At 37.3% G+C, this 16,748-nt stretch overlaps 1 protein-coding gene across 13 annotated transcripts in view; it reads left to right on the top strand.

Annotated features, from left to right (window-relative positions):
• LOC106073711 (protein unc-13 homolog B-like) overlaps positions 1–16,748 on the top strand; it is a 370,504-nt gene that overhangs the window by 231,148 nt on the left and 122,608 nt on the right. Inside the window, exon 1 of one of the 13 annotated variants that reach the window (XM_056008547.1) lies at positions 9,711–9,986. The exons of 11 other annotated variants lie outside the window; for them this stretch is intronic. The gene's annotated coding sequence lies outside the window, so the exon portion shown is untranslated. Of the gene's footprint in view, positions 1–9,710; positions 9,987–16,410; positions 16,519–16,748 lie in introns of those variants that run through there. One more of the 13 variants, XM_056008538.1, reaches the window with a different exon arrangement.

Genomic DNA, 16,748 nt, shown 5'->3' on the forward strand with positions numbered 1-16,748 from the left:
AACCGAAACAGAAGGACAGCTCATGACACCGATATCCGTTGTTGTTGTAGCATGAGGCTACCAAGACCGGGAGCGATGTGGTGTACGCTTTGAGGTCTGAACCAGGCATGGCCGTAGCCATTTTGATGGGACCTTGCTTCTATTCTGTCCAAGTTAAAAGTAAAAGAATCAACAATGACCAAGGGTGTTTTATTTCTTTAACGAACAGTAGGTGGGCTTTACCTGTTTCCTATAGACTCAATAGATTTTACTCCCAGGAACTTTGATTTCAAAATAACGTGCACATGTTTCAGCCTATTACTTTAAGTACCATAATAAAATAGTTTTGCAATTATTGATTGTGTTAGTAGCATACATTTGTATGACTGACATGCAGGTTAACTTTGTGAACTCGCCAAAGTACTTTTTCTTCAATAAAAACTCTGGTTTGTGTTCAGTTGGTTTATTCCAACTTGCTCGACAGCTACTGAAACTACATCCTCAATTGGAACTCGTTGCCTTTTTTTTTTTAAAAATAAAGTACATTTGTAAATAATGAGATGCGATCTCTCTCTCTCTCTCTCTCTCTCTCTCTCTTTGTTGGTACATGTACTTGTTAAGAAGAAATACCTTCAAGAACCGGTAGTCCTATTGAGATCTTGCCATTTATTGGGATGTCCATGGGTTGCTCATTGGAGCCCTCTTATGTGCCTGTTAAAGGTATTATTATTATTACTCTGTTAAATTTGATTTCTTTTACTGATAAATTTAAATGAATTTTCGTTTCTTTACTCTTTTTTTCGATGTAAGATAGAAGTAAAGAAAAGTATTTCTCTTTGTTCAGAGAAACATTTTGTTCAGTTAGACAAATATGACTTCACAACCATCTTTACACAATCGTCGAGACTTGGTTCACTATTATAGCCAGCCCGACTCATTCTTCGTTCACTATTATAGCCAGCCCGACCCATTCTTGGTTCACTAATATAGCCAGCCCGGTCAATTCTTGGTTCACTATTATAGCCAGCCCGACTCATTCTTGGTTCACTATTATAGCCAGCCCGACCCATTCTTGGTTCACTATTATAGCCAGCCCGACTCATTCTTGGTTCACTAATATAGCCGGTCCGGCCCATTCTTGGTTCACTAATATAGCCAGCCCGACCTATTCTTGGTTCACTATTATAGCCAGCGCGACCCATTCTTGGTTCACTAATATAGCCAGCCCGACCCATTCTTGGTTCACTATTATAGCCAGCCCGACCCATTCTTGGTTCACTATTATAGCCAGCCCGACCCATTCTTGGTTCACTAATATAGCCAGCCCGACCCATTCTTGGTTCACTATTATAGCCAGCCCGACCCATTCTTGGTTCACTATTATAGCCAGCCCGACCCATTCTTGGTTCACTAATATAGCCAGCCCGACCTATTCTTGGTTCACTAATATAGCCAGCCCGACCTATTCTTGGTTCACTAATATAGCCAGCCCGACCTATTCTTGGTTCACTAATATAGCCAGCCCGACCTATTCTTGGTTCACTAATATAGCCAGCCCGACCCATTCTTGGTTCACTATTATAGCCAGCCCGACCCATTCTTGGTTCACTAATATAGCCAGCCCGACCCATTCTTGGTTCACTATTATAGCCAGCCCGACCCATTCTTGGTTCACTAATATAGCCAGCCCGACCCATTCTTGGTTCACTATTATAGCCAGCCCGACCCATTCTTGGTTCACTATTATAGCCAGCCCGACCCATTCTTGGTTCACTAATATAGCCAGCCCGACCTATTCTTGGTTCACTAATATAGCCAGCCCGACCCATTCTTGGTTCACTAATATAGCCAGCCCGACCCATTCTTGGTTCACTATTATATCCAGCCCGGTCAATTCTTGGTTCACTAATATAGCCAGCCCGACCCATTCTTGGTTCACTAATATAGCCAGCCCGACCCATTCTTGGTTCACTAATATAGCCAGCCCGACCCATTCTTGGTTCGCTAATATAGCCAGCCCGACCCATTCTTGGTTCACTAATATATCCAGCCCGGTCAATTCTTGGTTCACTAATATAGCCAGCCCGACCCATTCTTGGTTCACTAATATAGCCAGCCCGACTCATTCTTGGTTCACTAATATAGCCAGCCCGACCCATTCTTGGTTCACTAATATAGCCAGCCCGACCCATTCTTGGTTCACTATTATAGCCAGCCCGACTCATTCTTGGTTCACTATTATAGCCAGCCCGACCCATTCTTGGTTCACTAATATAGCCAGCCCGACCCATTCTTGGTTCACTAATATAGCCAGCCCGACCCATTATTGGTTCACTAATATAGCCAGCCCGACCCATTATTGGTTCACTAATATAGCCAGCCCGACCCTATATTGGTTCACTATTATAGCCAGCCCGACCCATTATTGGTTCACTATTATAGCCAGCCCGACCTATTCTTGGTTCACTAATATAGCAAGCTTGATCCATTCTTGGTTCTATAATATAGCCAGCCCGACTCATTATTGGTTCACTAATATAGCCAGCCCGACCCATTCTTGGTTCACTAATATAGCCAGCCCGACCCATTCTTGGTTCACTAATATAGCAAGCTTGATCCATTCTTGGTTCACTAATATGGCCAGCCCGACTCATTATTGGTTCACTAATATAGCCAGCCCGACTCATTCTTGGTTCACTAATATAGCCAGCCCGACCCATTCTTGGTTCACTATTATATCCAGTCCGGTCAATTCTTGGTTCACTAATATAGCCAGCCCGACCCATTCTTGGTTCACTAATATAGCTAGCCCGACCCATTCTTGGTTCACTAATATAGCCAGCCCGACCCATTCTTGGTTCGCTAATATAGCCAGCCCGACCCATTCTTGGTTCACTAATATAGCCAGCCCGACTCATTCTTGGTTCACTAATATAGCCAGCCCGACCCATTCTTGGTTCACTAATATAGCCAGCCCGACCCATTCTTGGTTCAATATTATAGCCAGCCCGACTCATTCTTGGTTCACTATTATAGCCAGCCCGACCCATTCTTGGTTCACTAATATAGCCAGCCCGACCCATTCTTGGTTCACTAATATAGCCAGCCCGACCCATTATTGGTTCACTAATATAGCCAGCCCGACCCATTATTGGTTCACTATTATAGCCAGCCCGACCCATTATTGGTTCACTATTATAGCCAGCCCGACCCATTATTGGTTCACTATTATAGCCAGCCCGACCCATTATTGGTTCACTAATATAGCCAGCCCAACCCATTATTGGTTCACTAATATAGCAAGCTTGATCCATTTTTGGTTCACTAATATAGCCAGCACTACCCATTTTTTTGTTAACAAAGGCGATTCCCTGACTGTAGACTTTTTTTTTTTTATGATTGACTATTTTCATTTGAACACATTTATTTCCATATTTACACACTTCATGTACTAGGAGAAAAAACTATGAACCTAGCACTCTGTTTTTACTTTCCTCTCTATATCCTGGTCACGTGATAGGTTCCCGTCCCGTACACTTTCGTGGTTGCTTAAGTTGTCGCACATAGAGAGATTTCATTAGTCATAGCGTGAGTGCCGTTGGTTATAGCATGAGTGCCCATGGTCATCCAGCATGGAGGCTGTCTCTTGCTCAGAAATCTATTCCTGTTCTATTTCTCCTCCCGCGGCTATCATTAATCGTCGTCTGGCCAATGGAACACCTCTTGTCGAGACAATGTTTGATTTCTATTTCTACCTGGGTACTGCTCCTAGAGTCTCTGTAGTGACAGCGACTATATGTCGACGTGAATAAGGCTTATTGCAAGAAAGCACCTAAGTATCCTTCTAATAGAATGACTTGAACTGCTTCTGGCAAAAGTGGGAAATGTTAATTTAAAGTATTTTATTAATAATATACGTTTATCGGAATAATATTTCTATTCGCCAGTATTCTAAATAATTTTGTCCTGTTCTTTAAAGTGTGGAGTTTATTAACGAATAAGCTTTGTATAACTTAAATGTGCAAGGCAAATTGCTGATACAAAAGATGTTTCATATTGTGTTGTATAAAGGGGAAAGTAAAGAATGTGTAATCAAGGTAAATAGACAACATAGAAGATATAGAAGTACAAGAAAATGGAATTCAAAAACTGTTAGCCAACACCAAACCAAATAAAGCTTCTGGACCTGATGGTATTCCAGCTAGATTACTCAAAGAACTAAGTAATGAGCTAGCCCCAGTGTTCAAAATACTCTTTCAGGCTTCACTTAACCAGGGCAGAGTACCAAAGGACTGGAAAGAAGCTAATGTCACCCCCCCTATTTAAAAAAGGAGAAAAATCTGACCCAGGAAACTACAGACCAGTATCACTTACCAGCATCACATGTAAAATCCTAGAACACATAATATGTAGCAACATCATAAACCACTTAGACAAACATAATGTCCTCACACCATACCAACATGGCTTTAGGAAATATAGATCATGTGAAACACAACTAATAGGACTAATTGATGATTTTTCAAAAGGTTTAGATAATAGTGAACAAATAGATGCTATCTTACTAGATTTTTCTAAGGCTTTTGACAAAGTTCACCACCATAGTTTGCTTAAAAAATTAAAATATTTGGGCATTAATGGTCCACTGCATCAGTGCATTAAAGACTTTCTGATAGGGAGAGAACAAACTGTAATAATAAATGGTTCTAAATCAACACCAATAACAGTAAACTCAGGTGTACCTCAAGGAACAGTCTTGGGTCCACTACTATTTTTAATTTACATAAATGATTTACCAAATTGCATTACTTCAGGAACAAAAGTCAGATTATTTGCAGACGATTGCATAATATATAGAACAATAAAAACAACACAAGACACAGATATTTTACAAAGAGAATTAGATGAATTACAGAAATGGGAATCAAATTGGAGCATGTCTTTCCACCCAGAAAAATGTCAGTTGTTAAGAGTAACAAAAAAACTAAAACAAATTAATTCAACTTATCTTATTCATGGCAAACCAGTAACACAGACTAAAAACGCAAAATACCTAGGTGTTATAATAAATGAAAAACTGTCATGGAATCCACATATTGATGAAACTACAAAAAAATCAAACAAAGCATTAGGATTTATTAAAAGAAATTTCTATAAATCAAATAAGAACTTAAAACTAAAATGTTATTTAACCTTGGTTAGGCCAATAATAGAATATGCATCCTCCGTTTGGGACCCCTCAACTCAAGAGAACATTAGGAGGCTGGAACAGACACAAAATAGAGCAGTGCGATTCATAACAAACGAATATTCACATTTGACTAGAGTAACACCTTTAGTAAAATCACTAAATTTAGAAAGCCTTCAGGACAGAAGGCTCAAAAGTAAAGTAGCAATAATACATAAAACACTGAACCATAATCTTCAAATACAAAAACAAAATTTAATAAAATACTCTGAAAGACTCAAAGATAAAGGCACACTCCTCGTCCCATATGCTAGGACAAATTTGTACAAATACTCCTTCTTCCCTAGTGCTATTAGAGCATGGAATGGGTTGCCTGAGCTAGCCAGGAAAACCAGTGACTTGGCAGAATTTAAGTCATTGGTTAATATGCATGACTAAATGCATGACGCGTAGGACGTAATCATCTTCTTTTTTGAAGTAACGTCTGTATTATATAAGATAAGATAAGATAATATAACCACTAAGAAGGAGCCGCTCGACTAGATCTTAATTTATAAGCTGATAAAACGTTTCGATAGGATGATCGTGGACAGTTGATGTCTCATGTAAATCAAGGCTTCAGTGCAATTCATTTTTTGTCTTAAACATTGGCACAGATTTCTCCATTGAAAAAAAGAGCTTGTAGCTATAACATGTAACCGTAAAATGTATTCCTGGACTTAGTGGAAACCCTTATTGTTACCAGTTTATTGTATAGATGATAATTGGCCTTGTTACAATGCTGCATTAATACATCATCATTCCAGTCGGTGAGATACTTTCGTGTTTTAGTACAGGAAACCAACAATTTAATGCTGTCTAGTCGGGCGTCTGCCATTATCTGCCATTTTACCCAACTTGTCCTTAGATAGTAATGTCTTTGCCTTTCACATTTCCATGGAATAGATAAGTTCCAAATGTCACAGTTGTATGCTTTAAGCGTATGCGCACAGACATACACACACAGACATAAATGTATAAATATAAATAAATATATATACATGGACGTAGCCGGGGGGGAGGGGGAGGGGAGAACGGAATTAAGTGACTGATTTTGTGCTTTGATTCTGTTTATTTTAGGTGAGATTTTAGCACTAAACTATCACTTGTCCTAGCGCAGTCAAGGGGGGTTTGAGCTTAAAACCCCCACCAGGGGGGTTTGCAGTCAAATTCCCCTCTTCTGTAAAACAAAAACAAAAAAAAAATGAATGCAAACGACAATTCCCAAATTCCAAGAGCATAGCTAAAGAAGATTTTGATTTTAAAACCCCCTCCGAAATTTACGATAAAACCCCTCTTTAATACATCAATCACGAGATTGTATGAGCGTAGTCAAGAGGGCTTTGTGTTTAATCCTCCCCCCTCCAGCTGGGTTTTGAGCTAAAAATCACCTCTATAATATACAAAAAGCAAATTAAACACTCAAAATTCTATGAGCGTAGCCAAAGGGGTTTAGAGTTTAAACCCCTCTTCAATATAAAAAAAAAGCAAATTACACTCTAAAAATTTTATGAGCGTAGCCAAACCAAGCTTAAAACCCCCTCCTCCAGAGCGCTTTTTTAAATGTTTAAAATCCCCTCCTGATGGTTTTGAGTCTAAATACCCCATACAGAGAGTTTTGAGATTGAAAATCTCTCTCTTCAATTTTATTCTGAAGCAAACTACAGTCACCAAATTATATTTTTTTGCAAATTACAGTCACCAAATTCTATGAGCGTAGCTAAGGGGGTTTTGAATTTAAAAACCAAAACAAAAACTCCACAGATTTTTTAGTTTAAACTCTCCCAAAAAATGATTTTGACGATAAAACTTCCCTTTTCGATATGAAATCTAAAGCAAACTATAGTCACCTAATTCCAAGATCGTAGCCAAGAGAGGTTACAAATTTCTACCAGTTTATTAATGAAGTGCAGTGAATAGTCAACTGCCAAAATTGAAAAAGACTAAATGTGGCTCAACAAAGATGGCTAAGACGGATTTTAGGAGTCAGTTATAGATAGGGTCTGCAAAGGAAATCCTTTGCAGAACTAGGAGTCGACCCGTTAGTAAGGTAGTGACAGAGCGTCGCATGAGGTTTGCGGGACATGTTCTCCGACAAGATGAATTACGCATATTAAGAGTTTCGATGACATGGAGGCCATTATGAGGAAAGCGCAAACAGGGGACATCCTAGTATAACTTGGCGCCACACTTTCATGTAGGTCTTCAGATCTGGTGGGAAGAGGCTTCAGACATTTCCAGTGATAGATTTTTGTGGAAGCAGCTTGCCTCCCAATGCGCCGAACGCCGCGGGTAATATATGTCTAGTATATATATGTCTAGTATATATATATATATATATATGTCTAGTATATATATGTCTAGTATATATATATATATATGTCTAGTATATATATGTCTAGTATATATATATATATATATATATATATATATATATATATATATATATATATATATGTCTAGTATATATATATATGTCTAGTATATATATGTCTAGTATATATATATATATATATGTGCGTTGTGAATGAACATTTAGAACGTATTTCTCATTCTTCTCATTCCGGTCCAAAAAAAAAAATAGTATGTTTAGATCAGTCATATAATTATACTTATTATAGACTTAAATTGATTCTTGTGTTGTTAGGTAAAAGAAATAATGTTGAAACTTTCAGCTTAATCCGAGAATGGGTGAGGGAGAACTAACGTGTACAGACAGACAGACTGAGTTGATGTACGCTTTGTAAATAACTGGCTTCGTCTCGACTTCTTGATATGTGGTTGGAACAGACACAAAATAGAGCAGTGCGATTCATAACAAACGAATATTCACATTTGACTAGAGTAACACCTTTAGTAAAATCGCTAAATTTAGAAAGCCTTCAGGACAGAAGGCTCAAAAGTAAAGTAGCAATAATACATAAAACACTGAACCATAATCTTCAAATACAAAAACAAAATTTAATAAAATACTCTGAAAGACACAAAGATAAAGGCACATTCCTCGTCCCATATGCTAGGACAAATTTGTACAAATACTCCTTCTTCCCTAGTTCTATTAGAGCATGGAATGGGTTGCCTGAGCTAGCCAGGAAAACCAGTGACTTGGCAGAATTTAAGTCATTGGTTAATATGCATGACTAAATGCATGACGCGTAGGACGTAATCATCTTCTTTTTTGAAGTAACGTCTGTATTATATAAGATAAGATAAGGTCTTAGTGGACATTTCTTTGTGTGTTGGAACAGACTACAAGGGTGTGGGAAACATAAATACAACCAACATAGCACGATCCACCAAAATATGAGTTGAATTAAAAAGATAGAAATTTAAAGATGTGTGGGTCTAGTTCACGAAAGATGTGTGGGTCTAGTTCACGAAAGATGTGTGGGTCTAGTTCACGAAAGATGTGTGGGTCTAGTTCACGAAAGATGTGTGGGTCTAGTTCACGAAAGATGTGTGGGTCTAGTTCACGAAAGATGTGTGGGTCTAGTTCAACGTTAGTCTCGTCCTTCCATAAATAGTCCGGCCAGTTTAAGAATCGATACATTTGAAGACACTTAGTGTAAGTCGTAGACCTTGAATGTCATGAAGATGATTTCTTGCTCAATCTTCATTGAGTACTCACTATCAGATGTTGAACTAGCTACGGAGTCCCAACTTTAAAGCCGGGTAAACAAGACAGCAACGGGTGATAGATTCAGCATTGATCTGTGCGCTGTTGTACCAGCCAGGCATTTCTAGAGTTATTCTCAGTTCTCGGTTTCATGTTTAAATCTTATAGTAAATGTTTGTTGTTCTGGGTTCGATACATAGATTCTATTAGATCACAATTTGTTTTCCTTATTCTTAAAATAGACTTTAGAATTAGCTCTTAAGGATAAAATACTTTCAGATAAATTAGTCCACCTTTCAATGCAAGAAAAAAAAAAAAGAAAAACACTGTTTAAAAAAAAACTATATATTAGATAGCCGGTAGCGAGAGCGTTAGTGATGTCCGTAGGTGACGTGAAGCATTTATAGATAGATTGAAATATTCTCTCAGCTATTTTATATGGCTCAACGAATAAGGCTACTCTGTAACTTGCCAGTCGGTAGAGAGTTACAAATTACTATTTTGTCCTATAAACGTTTTCACTTCTAGGTCGGACCTCATTTTAATGTCCTGATTGTTGCTCTCTGTTGAGGATGCGAAGAACACAATTTAGAAATTACAACAGCTCTTTTTTTATTTCAGTCCTCCATCTCTTGCCCCGCTCGCTGAAACTTTTTCCCCCTAATTTTCTTTAAGTACCCTCAACAGCTTTTCTTTTTTAATAGGCCCCCAGTAATATCGTACGCCAGTTTGAGAAACGCTGGATGATGTATAATGGGGGGGGTTGGGGGGGTGGAGAGAAGCATGATGTTAGTGAGAGAAGAGTGTGTTTTGACCATCCCATTAGACTTGGCCTATTGATCTTCACCACCAATTAGGCCATTCTCTTGCTCCAGTGTTTCTGTTGAACACGTTGAATGCTTCTTTCTTACCCACGTATTGTGTTTGACTTAGTTCACATTGTCCTCGTGTTTATCAGGTTTTTGTTTGGTTTTAGCATTGAAAAGCTCCATACGACAAAATTGCTAAGGCTTTGATTTGACGACACAATGGATCGATCCAAGGACGTTTGAGTTTCATGCTGAAAGACTCAGTCCGAACCTTTTCGTGTTTATTTTAATCATGCTGTCGTTTCCTCCGCTTACAGAGCCGGCTTTGTGCTGGTGTTCCCGAGTTTACAGCAAGGTAATCTCCAAAAGCATTTGTTGATATTTCCAATCGCGAATCTTCAATTGGCAAACACATTAGGGTCGAAAGTTAGTCTTACCGTGTATACTCTAAGCATTGTGCGGATCAATGTATAAATTGATAGCACGTCATTAAGGCGATTAAGCTGTACATGTCATTGTAACTGAGAAAAAATTCTCTACATAAATTCGAAGAGTTGGGTTTAAACCCAATACAGGTGTAATTCCAGAAGTACTGAAACACGGCTGATGGAAAGAACACATTAGTAGTACTTTATGTCCTGTATTTCATCCAAGATGTGTGTTTTAAAACATAACATGTATTTGTATATAGGCCTTTATATGTAACCTTTTTTAATATGTTTATTTTTTTAATGAAAATTAACAGTTATAAATATCAGTTTTATAATTCTACAATGTTCACAATTCTTAGATATAGAACTAGATCTAGTTCCGGAACTATGTAGGTCACATAGACTGTCTACACCCGCTACACTCTAATAATAATAATACTATTTTTTTTTTATTGATTGTTTTAATAAATATTTATTTTTATAGATCTACTTTTTAAATATTTTTTTTTACAGATAAAATGATATAAAACCTATTCAAAAAACGTATTCTTGAAATAAGAAGACCAAAGTAAATCGCTAAGCGAATAGTTGACATTTGTACACGAACTAAACAATAGAGTGTACTAGTCGAACAACGGCTTAGCTGTTTCGCAGGGCGGCTTTTTGGGTACTGCAACCTGGGCGACCGCAGTGGGGCTTTCATAGGCCCCACGCTAATCCTAGGTGTAAAATATTAAATTAAACCATTTTATAACTTATAACAGATGTTCCGCGGCCTCCTGATTTACCAGGAGAACCTCGAAATTTCCTGAAATTGCAAAATATACGAAAAATTCCTGGTAATCTCCGGAAATTATTTAAATCTTTTGAAAACTCATAAAAATCTCCTAAAATAATGACAAAATTGTTATTTTGGGGTTTCATTCAATATGGAAAACGCCAATCCTACGCGCGATAAAAAAAAACGGCATTATACAATACCCGTAATTGTGGAATCTGGTGCAAGAAGCTTCTCGCTCCTCAAACTAATGAAGAATTACTTGAGGTCAACAATTCTCAAAGAAAGATTGAAACATTTGGTAATTCTTGCTACTGAGCGTGATCTATGTAGAATTTTTATGATATATTGTATGACTTCGCTACACTCAAGGTTCTTAAAGTAATTCTGTACGTAGTAAAGAATGAAAAAAATGCAAAGACGAATTTATTTTCTAATACTCTTAATTTTCACTGATTATCCGTATCCCTACCCAAACCCTGCGCAATCCGTTTCGCATAGGCCCCGCAATGGTTAAATCCAGCCCTGCTATTTAGTGACGGGAAAATACTATTTCCCCCCCCCCCTCTTTTTTCGTCGCTAAATCTACGTGGGGTAACTCTTGTCCGACTTGCAGAAATTAAAGAGGGATCTTTCCATGACTTCTTGGTGGTGTCAGGAATGGTTGAGCCATGAAGAGAAATATATAATATAGATCTATATTGTATTTTAGTTTTAAAACTTAATTCTTTCTGGAATATTTTTCTATTTTTAGCGATTCACTATGGTATAGTTTAGACTTTTGACCATATCACAGATCACAGACCTATAAAGTATTTATATAAATGCTAAGTCTTGGTCTAGATCAGTGATTCCCAAAGTGGTCTATATAGACTCCCAGGGGTCTACGAGGACTTCCAAGGGGTCTACGGAAGTGAAAAAATAAATTGGGGGTCTATGGCCTGTTAATGGGGGTCTACGAAGGCGGATCTCATTGAAGCATGACCAATCATGAAATTGACGCGTTCACACATGATTTGTACCTCAGTTAATCCTTAGAATTTCAACCCTGTTAGTGGAATGATTTTTTTTATTTAAAAATTTTAGCGTATTATTTTAAATACCTTAATTGTGTCTACATGAAAGTAATAATTTACATGGCCGAGTCTATAAAATAAAATGTTGACCGTAAATTGTTGGTTATTAAAAATTTGGCTTCATTCTTTCTTTGTTGAACAATTATTGCATTTGTTCTTTATTTTTATGTAACAAAGTTTGAAGCTATGTCGCTATGAAACCATCGCAGCTGGAACATCGAGAAAAGTCAACATGAAATAAAATAGATTAAGATTTGAAATACTTTTGAAAACTTTTAAATTCAGAATTAAGCCACAGTAGAAAAATGTTGATTAAACATCATAGAAGTGAATAGGTTTGTGAGCGTCTTACAATATATTTACTTAGGCTTATATCAAACTCTAAAAAACTGCACACTATAAGCCAAATATTGACTTGCCCATTGAAGAGGTTTTACAATCTGTTTTACACAATCCTATATCTGATATCATTAAAAATTCCTCTAAGCAACAATACAGTTCAAAGGTGTAACGGTGAAATGAGTTTTGGACAATGAATGGTTATCGTGTTATTAAGATTTACTTTTTTAAAAGCTGGACTAGTTAACCTTGCCTGATAATGTAGTGGTATTATTATATTTTTGTTATGACTCAAGAAATTCATAAAGAATTGCTTTTTGCCTAAGATTTTGATCAATTGCTGCTTCACACTGAAGTATGATAGTTGTCGAAAGGCTTATCTTTGACACTATTTTTTCTGAGTTCTTGGTTGCTAAGATCCTATTTTAAAACACAGAAATTAAACGGGAATCGGACATAGTCTATTACACAAAATTGTTTCATAAATTGAATGAGGTTAACTTGCAGCTACAATGTGATAACCTAAATTTGATTAACAGAAGGCATAATCTCAGTGTTTCATGTGAGGATTAAATTAATGAAGCATACAATGACAATGATAAATTTTCTTACTTTCCAAATTTAAATCAGTCAGACATCATCTAATCGAGAAGATAGAATGTTAACCCGAACTAAATTGAACTTCAAGATTGACATTTTATTATCAAAGCTGCCCACCAATAGGCGTTTTTGTTGTTGTTGTTGTTGTTGTTTAGTTACTTCTTGTAATGCATATTAAATTTTATTTTGCTTTGAATGTCATCAATAAATATATATCGCATAGTAATCAGTGAGAAAAGCACATCTGAAGTTAATGAATTTTCAAAAAAAAATGCTGGGGGGGGGGGGGGGGGGTCTACCGAAAACTTAAAAACATGGCAAGGGGTCTACGAAACAAAAAAGTTTGGGAACCACTGGTCTAGATCTAGACTAGTCGATTTGGGATCTTGAAAAGTTATCTTCTTATTGCTCTACAATGAATGCAAATAAAATTGTGGCTTCAGATGTATTGATACAGTTTTTGATTAGAGTCTATGATAGAAGTAGACACTAGATGTCAAGCCTCCTTCATCATCTCATACTTATAAATATAGTATCAATCTATAAGTATGTCAGCAGCACCTACCTAAATATGTTCTCGTTATTTTTAGTCGTAACTGGAATTCCTGAAAGATGGGTCAATTCCGACGTACACATCTATATTTTATAACTCAACAACATCGCCCATTGTTCATAACTCAACAACATCGCCCATTGTTCATAACTCAACAACATCGCCCATTGTTCATAACTCAACAACATCGCCCATTGTTCATAACTCAACAACATCGCCCATTGTTCATAACTCAACAACATCGCCCATTGTTCATAACTCAACAACATCGCCCATTGTTCATAACTCAACAACATCGCCCATTGTTCATAACTCAACAACATCGCCCATTGTTCATAACTCAACAACATCGCCCATTGTTCATAACTCAACAACATCGCCCATTGTTCATAACTCAACAACATCGCCCATTGTTCATAACTCAACAACATCGCCCATTGTTCATAACTCAACAACATCGCCCATTGTTCATAACTCAACAACATCGCCCATTGTTCATAACTCAACAACATCGCCCATTGTTCATAACTCAACAACATCGCCCATTGTTCATAACTCAACAACATCGCCCATTGTTCATAACTCAACAACATCGCCCATTGTTCATAACTCAACAACATCGCCCATTGTTCATAACTCAACAACATCGCCCATTGTTCATAACTCAACAACATCGCCCATTGTTCATAACTCAACAACATCGCCCATTGTTCATAACTCAACAACATCGCCCATTGTTCATAACTCAACAACATCGCCCATTGTTCATAACTCAACAACATCGCCCATTGTTCATAACTCAACAACATCGCCCATTGTTCATAACTCAACAACATCGCCCATTGTTCATAACTCAACAACATCGCCCATTGTTCATAACTCAACAACATCGCCCATTGTTCATAACTCAACAACATCGCCCATTGTTCATAACTCAACAACATCGCCCATTGTTCATAACTCAACAACATCGCCCATTGTTCATAACTCAACAACATCGCCCATTGTTCATAACTCAACAACATCGCCCATTGTTCATAACTCAACAACATCGCCCATTGTTCATAACTCAACAACATCGCCCATTGTTCATAACTCAACAACATCGCCCATTGTTCATAACTCAACAACATCGCCCATTGTTCATAACTCAACAACATCGCCCATTGTTCATAACTCAACAACATCGCCCATTGTTCATAACTCAACAACATCGCCCATTGTTCATAACTCAACAACATCGCCCATTGTTCATAACTCTTTTCAGCATCCGTTCGTTTTCTTCATTATACCTCTTAGTTATTCCTACCTACAGTATCGTGCCATTGTCTCACTGTAATCGATATTTCTTGTTCGTATATAAACCTGTTATATAAATTCCTGTCAAGTATATCACGTTACATAGAATCGATCTGTGTTTATTTCTGTACATTGCTTCAGGGTGATGTACACTGCTGTCGTGTATATCATGTATGCTGTTTATATATTTAGCATATAAGTGTTCACATACATCTTCTATATTATTTTGATAGTTGAATCAGAGGAATCTGTGTTCTGGGGATAGACAAAGTAAAAAGAAGAAAGGGGGGGGGGGAGATGAAATGATAATCTAAAGCAGTGGTTCCCAAACTTTTTTGTCTCGTAGACCCCTTGCCATGTTTTCTGGATTACGGTAGACCACCCTGCTTAACTTATAAATTGCATTTTTGCAAATTCACCAACTAAATTTTTTTAAAAACGTATTTCTAACTGTAGTGAGTCCAAGAATGAAAAAGTAATTTAAAGCTACATTTAAACTTAGAAAGATCATTTTATTGGTAAAATTCAAATTAATATATATTACTGGAATCTCCAAACACACTGGAAATGTGCGGGCTTGTTGAGCAGTTTTGTTATTCGTTGCTACGGATATCATGTTTCATTTAGAAATGTATTGTTCTATGAAGTAGTCTTACAGTCATTAAATATTAATTAATTTATACATTTGCCTTAAGTATCATTGTAAAAGTTTTCGCAAAGAGCAGTTTTTCGTGTATTTCTTGATCTTTTACGTCTGGTTCAAACATTGGGTCCGCGGAACTGTTTTCATTTACAGGAGAAAGGGCCAAGGCGAGTAACTGGCGCCTAAACCACTAAGCTTTGGCAGGAGGGACTCATTAGCCTTCACTTGCAACCCACCGAGCAGAAGAAAAATTGAATTCAAATCTCTGCTGCCGTGCAACTATACCCCAACACGGCGACTTTTAGGCAGTTTGCAGCCACACAGCGCTACACCCAATCAGAGCCTTCGACACGGCTGATCCCAAACTGTACAGGTCATTTGCAAAGAATTCCATAAGCACAAGAAGCTTTTAGTGTTATAACTCATACCACCGATGTGCCCTTGAACTGTATTGTTGCTTAAAGAAATTCGTTAAATAATATCAGATGCAGGTTTGTGTCAAATAATTTGTTTTTATCTTTGAGAGTTCGAAAGTTGTTCAAACCTTTACTTACCTTTTTTGTCAGGGTGACATCATCTCAAATGACCCTGCAGAGGGAGTCCAACGTAAATACTTAGTCACTTAGGCAACCAACCGCTTAGTTGATAAGAAAGAAATGAATCCCGATTATCAATAAATTTTAAATATTTGTTTTTAAGCATGAGTTAAAATTTGACACAATTAAGCTATTAAATCGGTATTGAAATTAAATAGAACAATTTTCTTTTGATTAGCAGGAATATTTAAGGATTAATAATGTACAAATCATATATTCGTGAATGAAATAAGTACATTAATAGGATCTGAAAATTAAAGTCATGACCTGCTTTAAATGAAACCCATTATCGTAGACCCCCGTGGACATCTCATAGACCCCCAATTTATTGTTTCACTTTCGTAGACCCCTTGGAAGTCTTCGTAGACCCCTGGGGGTCTATATAGACCACTTTGGGAATCACTGATCTAAAGGGTAATAGATCTACATCACACTATTTTATTTCCAGTCTAACTGAAGCACTAGGCTTTACGTTATCACGAATGCCAGTTTTCTTGTCTCTAGAGCGACTTAACTATTCAGCATTGTAGTGCGGTATTGATTCTGTTGTTCTTGGTGTGTCTGTTAGTACAGTAAGTGGATTGTATTTTCTTACTGTTCCTGGGGTAGTTGCGATAAATAATCTAAATGTGCTTACCGAATCGTTATCATTCTTGAATCTAGGTCAGTGGTCTTAAGGAGGCAGCCACTTCCGGTTGGGGGGAAGGGCTTTTTACTTTTTTGAATTTATGCGACTCTGACAATGTCAGAATCATTGGATACTTAAATGAAATCAGATACATACCATTCCATATCAAGTGAT

Source organism: Biomphalaria glabrata, chromosome 1 (genome assembly GCF_947242115.1).
Source record: "Biomphalaria glabrata chromosome 1, xgBioGlab47.1, whole genome shotgun sequence".
Taxonomy (NCBI): Eukaryota; Metazoa; Mollusca; class Gastropoda; family Planorbidae; genus Biomphalaria; species Biomphalaria glabrata.